The sequence below is a fragment of the Neopelma chrysocephalum genome, unplaced genomic scaffold, assembly GCF_003984885.1.
Source record: "Neopelma chrysocephalum unplaced genomic scaffold, ASM398488v2 Primary Assembly neopelma1_26b, whole genome shotgun sequence".
NCBI classification, from domain to species: Eukaryota; Metazoa; Chordata; class Aves; order Passeriformes; family Pipridae; genus Neopelma; species Neopelma chrysocephalum.
The window spans coordinates 1,630,148-1,638,976 of record NW_020897696.1 but is presented as its reverse complement, the minus strand read 5'-3'; positions in this window follow the sequence as shown (position 1 = coordinate 1,638,976).

Here is an 8,829-nt window from a genome sequence, read left to right as displayed (position 1 = left end):
GATATGCTCTTGGAGGGCATTCCCCTTCCCGGCGTCGAGTTCCTCAGCCGATCTGAGTTACCGACAGGTCCTCTCGCCCCTGAGTATCCTGACCAGACGAGCCCTCAGCTGCCGGACAGATCTTTCCTGCTCTCTCCTCTTGTTCTGTCTGCCCCACCCCGGGCGAGCCGCAAGAACGTTGGGATAAACGCGGCTCCCGATTTACTCTGGGGGGAATTTAGAGTTGGTTATTCTTCTCACTGTTACTTTTCCTTTCTCCCTGCCCCAGTACCGCCCGGCTGGGGAGAAGCTCAGCGCGGCTGATTTCCGCCGGCTCACTGCCACACAAATAGATTTTTTTTTCCTAAACTAGTTTTTGGCAGTGGCCAGTCGGCGCCCTTGGGGCCACTTGCAGCCCAGCCAGCCCCAGGGCCGGCAGAGGCGCCACTCGGCTCCGTCCGGAACAGACGTTCCAGAGTAGACGCGCGTCTTCGGCCGGCAGCGGGGTGGGCTTGCTCTCCGGCAGGGTCGGGATGAAGAGCCCCCCGCCCCGTCCTCTGCCCAGGCTGAACTCCCGGCGTCGGTATTTTCGGAGGGAGAAAGGAGAGATTCAGGTTGGTGTGGATCTACCTCGGCTCTACGGGGTTGGGGGGAAGCGGGACGGAGGAAGCCCCTGGGATGAGGGTTGTCTCCACCCTGAGCACGAGGAGTCTTCTCGGCCTCACCTTAGAGCACAGAGGGGAGTAGAAGGAAAGAGGCAAACCCAGACAGAACATAAAAACAACCCCAATACTCCAAACCTTACAAAACAAAAACAAAAAGAAAAAAAATACAGACACTCTCCGCCTTTCCTCGCTCGCACTTTGCGGTCCAACATGATTCAATTAGTTCTGGAAGGCCGGTGCCGGAGAAGGGGAGGTGCTCCGTTTTGGCTGTTAGCGGAGAGGCTTTTCCTCGGTGGAATTTGGGGGTTTGTGCCTTTGTTTTTATGCCCTGCTGCGGGGAAGAGGGCTCCCAGAGTGGAGTCTCAACCTTGCGGCCAGTGGATCCGGGAAGCCCATTCCATGAGCAACTTGGGATGTTGAGAAGGAAAGAAAAGAAAGGATAAGAGAAGAAATCCGTACGTGTCCGCCTGTGACCTCCTTGTTCACTGTGCTGTCTCCCGGCTATTCATTTTAGTAGAGTTTGTTTTCTTTCAAGCCCGTTTCCAACGGGAGAGAAGCTCACCGAGTGCAACAGGTCGATTCAGTCGCTCCCGGGACCTCATGAAACTAAATGCCCCTTCTCTGCCCTTCCCACCCAGGCTCCCCCCGTCGCGACTTTGCTCGACGACACGCTTTGGAGGGGCACGCGAGACGTCCCGCGGGGAGAAGACTCGGAGCCGGCGCCCCTGCCCAGCCTCCGCGGAGGAGCGGGAGGAGGAGAATGCGGTCGCTGTGCCCCTGAGTTACGACACTGGGTACCTCTCCACGCGTCCTCTGCCACCCCCCCCACACACCCCACACCCTCTCCCGAGATCCCCTTGACCCCCGGCCCCGCTTTTGAATCCCCAGTGTTGTCAGGTCTCCGATCAGATTGGAAATCAGCATATAAATAGCTATAAATGCATATAAATAGCTACTTTTTTTCAATATCATAGGACGAGGCGGGAGAGGTGTACGAGTGCAATTTTTTTGGAGCGAGATGAAAACTCTTTTTTGGGGGAGGGGGGAAGAAAAAAGTTGTTCCAAGAGGCAGGTGGCTCTCACCTGCTCCTTTAATATTTATTTGCTAAACTAACTACACCAAAGCAACTAAACAAGCAAAACCGGCGAGTAATCAGGAGTTAAAACTGAGCACACGCTGTGGTGCCAATACAATCCAGTTACCGAGGTCTCGCCGGTGTTTGCATGAGCAACCATATGGTACAAATTCCAATGTTGTAGACCTCGTAGAGAAAGGTAACAGGTACATTCTGCTTCACCGGATACCTTTTTCTCAACCTAGGCCCTTTAGTGCTGGGTACTGTCATTACCATCTCCAGAAAACGAGCTTCTAAAAAGATCATTCCTATGAATAAAGCATTGGTGGGGTAAAACTCCATGCTTCATCTTTTTTTGATTACTCAGGGAGTAGGTGCATGGTCTCAAATATGAACGCTTGTGAGGATTTTTTTTTTTACTTGCAAAGCAGAATAAATTCAGGCTAAAGCCACCAAGTACTTTTGTCTTTAGAAAAATAAATCTATCCGCTGTAAGCATGTTACGATCTGTTTATTTGGTCACTCCATCCTGGTTGCTTTTTTCTGTTGTACATTTCATTTTCTAAACAGACAAAACCCACCCAGTTTTAAGAAAATAGTTGCATTTGCAGCTCGGACATAAAATTGGAGTATTTTCTGGGCAATTCGGACTGCTCACGTGTCCTCCAAAAAGCTTTTGCATTTGAAACACAGGCAACTATTTTGCCAACAACCTCATAGCTGTAGTACATTGCAGTTTTACTGATCATGCCACCCCAAAATAATTACAAATATGTTTTATTTTCCATTTCTTTTCAGTTTTCATCGATAATATTGCCACATGAAATTCAGAAAACACTATGCTGCCTAAGGTCCTTCAATATGTCCTGCTTGATCAAAGCCTTATTGCTAATTATAAGTGTTCTAGGAAGGGCTGCTTTTCTCTAGGCAAAGCTTAACTGCCTTCACTACCCCCCTTCCCTAAAATCTACTGATGCAACTGCACACATCCACCCAACTGCAGATAGCCTGAGTACGAAACACAAGTTACACTCCAGCGTTAAGTCTCTACATCGGGAGTTTTGCTTGGATTAAGATTTCGAAACTGAGCCCATAATAAGATATGCCATAAAACCTCAAACAACCCTCCTCCCCCAGGGATATTTATCTTACACATTTAATTGCCCAGTAAAATAAATTCTGTATGTATACACTTATATGGGAAAGATTTTGATCTGGTAATTTCAGTGTATCTTCTGATCTCTAGCAGCTTAGAATGACATCCTTAAAAAGTGTGGAGAAGCAGAAACTGTGCCCTGCTAAATAACGCCTATTCAGCTGCTAAATATTTACACATAGGCAGGAATGAGCTTTCCTTGTAATGCTATCTCTTAACTCTATATTAGCATTCAAGAAATAAAAACAAATGCAAGTCATTTAAGCATAGGCCAAATCCCTGCTTCTGCTAAAGCAAATAACAGAGCTCCGCTGACTTGCACGAAGCAGAATGGGGCTCCTTCATATTACCTCCATGTCATATTGACACTGTCGTTTTTATAATGATTTCCCTCTCAAAGCACTTGCTACTGCATAATAAGCTTCAACAAACCCTCAAGAAGTGCAGTGTTATTAGTTTATCTGCTTTACTGATAAGTAAACTGATGCAAGGGGAAGATAAGGAATTTCCCCAAGGTCTTGCAGCTGGTTTGCTGGAGATCAAGGAAAGGAAAGGAGACTAAGAATTGGGACTGAACTAACCACCAGAATAGTATCCACTTCTCCTACTGCTGATGGCAACATCGTTCCATAGTCAGAAAAGAGATATTAAGAGGAGGAGCAGGCAGTCGGGATCTCCATTGAACAGGTAATTTCCAGCCAGATACCTAACTGTACTCTTTGATAGCTAAACTTGGGCACTTACATTTGAAACTCTCAGCTTCTCCAATGATACTTTGGTGTTGTGTCCATCCTGGCATAATATGATATAATGGAAGTGGAATTTCATTCTTTAGTGCATTGAATAAAACACCCTAATAAGTCATGTTTTAAAAACAAAGCCTGGTATTACCCACAGCAGAGTTTAAATAAAATCTACTTTAATATTTCTATGCTAACATTGGAACCGCTGTCTGGGAGGCATATATTTTAAAGTGTCAAATAATTACAAAAAGACATATTACTGGAAAATGGCTGTTGGAGGCTCTGACGTCCAAACCAAAATTAATCTGCACAAAAAAATCTTTTAAGTAATTTTTTTTTTAACAAGAAACTTCCAAAGCTGTACTCTTTAATCTAGACCAGTTTGTATGCAGCTGCAATACATTTAGCCTTTAACATTAGCTCTAGCCATTGTCCTAGCACATGTCTACACCCCACAACACTTTATGGTATTAAAAGCAATGCTATACGGCTGGAGCAACTTGTCACTAAGATATATATCACTCAGTGGAGAGCAAAACAAAACAAAATAGTGAACAACATGGCTTTTTTTTTCTTTTCCCATGGCAGCTTATATTATGGGTTTAGTTCGCTTGGCTCAGTTGTGTTTATGTAGTGTTTTGTACCAAAATGTCCTGCCTGCCTCCTGCTTGACAACTGTGGAGCAAAACCTCTGGAGGTGAGTTAAAGAGCAGGCTGTGCACTGAATAATCTGGTATTATCGTTCCACAGAGCCAGTGAAGGAATACCAGCCCGCTGTAAGTATAATCTAATCACAGTCAAGAGCCGATGTAATCGCCCTTGCACCCGGCCTCCTCCCTATGTCAAAAGGAAACGAGGGTGCGGTTGGAGGTTATGGCTGTCGTGAACCTACATTACAGCTGTCCTGGGGATCTTCACCTTGGTGTCCATTCCAGCAGCTGCTGACATCACCATGCCAGATCCAGCTCACAAGGACAAACTGATGGGACAGAGGTTCAGACCATCATCTAAACATCCAGGAATGCAAACAGTTTAATAGCTTGGACACAGGACAAACAAACTTTTTATTTTCCAAAGGGTGGTATTACCAGACTGATATAATGGCACTCTTCCAAAGGCATCTGGGAAATTTCTCCAGAACAAGTTTGAGGCCGTGCTTGCATGTGCCGTGCAAGGACAAAGCCATGCACCAGCCCCCCCCAGGAATCAGAACCCCACACCTGGGCACACCCCCTCTCTCTTTAGGACTCCCCTTATGAGAGGCACAGAGTTATTAGCAGCCTGCAGCCACCCAGCCTGTTTACACCAGGCAAGCTTAAGCGATTGAGAAGCCCCAGTGCGTTTGCAAATTAAGTCAGTCTTGAGCTGATGAGCTACTCCCTTAAAGCTGCCCGCTCCGGAGCGGGAGCGAAGCCCTCGTACTGCACCGGCTGAGAGGCGATGTATAAAAAAGGCTTAAGCTTCTTTTTCTAAGACTTTGGCGCCCCTGTGTGTTTCCTTTTTGGGAAATTCAGTTGAAGAACAACCCCAGGCTTTTCTCCCTCTTACCTAGCACCAGAAACACCGCGCTCAAAAGTGGGAGAGCTCTGTGAGGACGGCCTGGACAATGTTACCCAGCAACCTGACCCTAATCTGAGCTGTACCATTTCCACTCCTTACCTCTTCTCCTTTAAATGCTGGAATTACCTTCTTTGGCTACTTTATCCAAAGTGACTAATGCCTTTAAAGCACCACTTCCTGGAGTCATGACATTTATCATCAGCTTTTCTACATCCCTGTACCTCCCAGTACGCACAAAGTCCAGACAGGAAAGGGCCTTAAAGACAACAAGTTAAAAAAAAAATCAAGTCATTTGAAGTATCTTGGGCTCATAAAGGTCAGACTTACAAATTGGACAGGCAATACATGAGAAATACATATCTATATCTCTACACCAGGGTTGCAATACAAACAATTTTTCTTCAAAGGCAAAGACAGACACTGAGGAAATTGGGCACAAAAATTTAGCAAAATCCCAAGAGGAGCTGTAAATATTTTTCTGTGAGATAGTTGGCATTATTTATCCCATAACTGGAACACAGATAAATTAAGTAAATTGCCTCAAGGTACAGAGATGTGGCAAGACAGCTGGACATAGAGGAAGGAAACCCAGTCAGCCCAAGTTCTGGCAAGATTTACTTTGTTGGAGGTCCTGGTATAAATGGGCTCTGCAGAAATGAATTTCCTAAACCTTTGGCCCTTTCCTGTCTTCCAGCTGTCGGTCCTTATTTAAAAACATGTAAGAGATGTGCATGTCTGAGGGGTGCGGTGTTTATTTGGGGCAATTTAGAAAACACACACACACTCTGCAAAGTGTCACTGGAAAAATATGGCATGCAAACACAGACAGGCTATCACTTGCCCCAGAGTCAGCATCACCTGCTTTACACTCAACCTCACTAACCTGGAACAGGCCCTCCTCTCCTGACACCCTTACCTGCCTTTAGACAGATGGCCCCAGCTGTAGGCATGTAGATGTAGCCTTGCCCTGCCTATATTTATGGGTGGGTGGTTACCCTGCCTTTGTTTCCCACCTGGAGTGATTATTACTCCTTTCTCCATCTCTTCCATGATAGCCTTCCTTGTCAGAGGTAAATCTGGCCCCTAAGGCAACAGCTCACCACACTAGGGAAAGCTATCCCAAAAGACATCTCCTCTCTGCTTCACCCTCATTTATTTTTCTGTTTCCACTCTTCCCATCCTCTCACACAGTATCAAGTTGCCCCAGCAAAGCTTTTGGTAAGGCGCACTGCTGAACTCAAGTAGTCAGCTTAAAAATAACCCTGAAGAAAAAATTACGGAGTTGCCTAAATCAGGAGACTTGTCCTGTGAAAGGACCTAGGACCTCTATCTTGCTGCCTGCTTCCCTGCTGGATATTGGCATGTGGTAAACCCTGTCTGGTCTTGCACTTCAAACCCCTGTGGGTTGTGTTTCAGAACCTGAGAACAAGCTGCTTGCTACTGAATCTATGTTTAGACCCATTAAGGAACCTAAGCTTTGTTAACAGTCTAATGCTTATGCGGAATCTTCAGAAGGGAAAAGCCTTTCTCCAGGTTTCTGGTAATCCTGTTCTTGGCAGCACAACAGGTGGGATGATGGTCTTTGTCTCAATGGGGTGATGCTCCTTTCCTTACCTCAATTTTCTGCTCTTCTCTCAACAGAGGAAAAGTGGTACTGTTTCATTTTGGAAGAGCAGCATTGGTTGCAAAAGCTAGTGGGTGAGTGTGGGGTTGAACTCAATCCTGGGATTGTATGAAATTGATTTCCAGTACAGGAAAAGGGTTTCCGTGTTTTTCTCCTACAACAGGGCCCATTAACTAAATAGGGGATATATCCCACTTGTGAGGGAGCACAGCACAAATACTGCTCCTAAGGGCTATAAGCCCCAAGTGCCTATGCTAATGGGTCATGTGTTGGCTTGACCGGGTTTACAGGCTGTTGATTGCACATAAGAATTTAGAGCATGAACAAAAAATTGTCCCATAAATAGACTGTCTGCATTTTAAACTAAATTAGCCCCACAGTGAATGGCCTCCTCTACTGAATTACAGCATGACTGAGCCTGCATTGGGGATTGAAGGGGATTCATGTGGCTGGTTAAGAGCAACATTATTAAGATTATTATTGGGGGCTGGATCAGTCCCAATAGGAATGCAATTATTCAGGACCTCTGAGCTACAATTACGTGACAGAAGAAACCTAAGTAGCTGATGGCAGAGAGTATTTGGCCTTTATGGCCACGTAACTCACATACAAGCAGATAGGGCTTAGGGCTGTGACAGACGGGTTATGGTGAAGCTTGTTGTACTGGTTGAAGATGTTTCCATCTCCAGCCACTCACTCCAATAAAAGAGCTGGCAGTAGGGAATTGGTTCCTGAGCCTCAGTCGCTCTGGGTAGAAGCTCAGCACCTCAGGCTGTGGTTTCACACCACAGAGGGTTCAATGACAATAGCAGCCTTAAGGGATTCACACCCTCTTCCTCAGCCTCCTGTCAACTTTTTGGAGACCTTCTGGACTGATTCAGTTTGTTACAGTGAAAAAAAGGAAAAAAAAGAAGAGAGGGGAGGATTACCGTCCCCTACGAATTTGGGCAGATCAACGCCTGAAACTGCTTATAGCCTGGCCAAAGCTCCCCAGCCAACTGAAGGCATAGGATAGGAACAGCCACCAATTTGACAAACAGGACCTTACCTTAAACTGCTGCTGCGGGTGTTTTTTTCCTGCCTCCCTTTCATTCCTGTGCCTGTGAAGTGGCGTGTCGGCTGCTCGAGCCTGCTTGCAGCCTCTTGGACGACGGGAGCACTTACCCTTGCAGGCAACCTCTTCTGAGTGGACTGTGCCCTGCAAGCAAGAAGACAGAAAGCATGTATGATATTGAAGTGGAAGCGGCGTGGAAAAGAGTGTTTGGAACAGCATGGAATTTTGCTTATATTTTCACCTCCAAGTTCATCCCAGCCGGTTTACACGCGGCAGAAAACACTACCTCTTTGTAATGGATGACTACCTACAATTTATTGGAACAGAGCTGTTGCTAAACACATGGAGTAGCGATGTATTAACACATTGTAAAAGGCTGTTTGATCACCATGGGATTCCAGATGAGCTAACAACAGAAAATAAGCCGTGATTCACAAATGATTCATTTCAGCATTTCTCTTTGATGCAGCAGTTCAAGCAAGCCCTGTCTATGCACATTCAAATGAGTTCACTGAATAGTCATTGAGTCCAGCCGTGCCGTGCTTACAAAGTCATTTTTTACAAAGTGTAAGTACAGTTTTTAAGTATAAAAATTGGGCAATTTCTAGCAAGCCGAGCCACTGCGTGACTCCCAGTCACTCCTGCCGACAACTTCCGACGCTTAAAACCTGGACACCATATATTAGTTTCCCATTATTCGAGTCCTTCAAATGCGGGGGTCCTGATAAATCACACCCCGTGAGTCGGACATCTCCTTTCAGGTTGAAAATTACAGCAAAGGGTGCGATGTCTCAGTGAGACCCGTTTCCCACGGGCTCGCCACGCCTTGCCTTGTCCGTATCCTGCCCGTCTGCCGGCGCTGCCAGCCGTCCTCTTCCTCCTCCTCTCCCCGCTCTCCGCTACCGACCGCGAAACTTTAGCCAGCATTGCCATCCAGTGGCACAGGGGACAAATGACAGCGGAGGCTTGCGG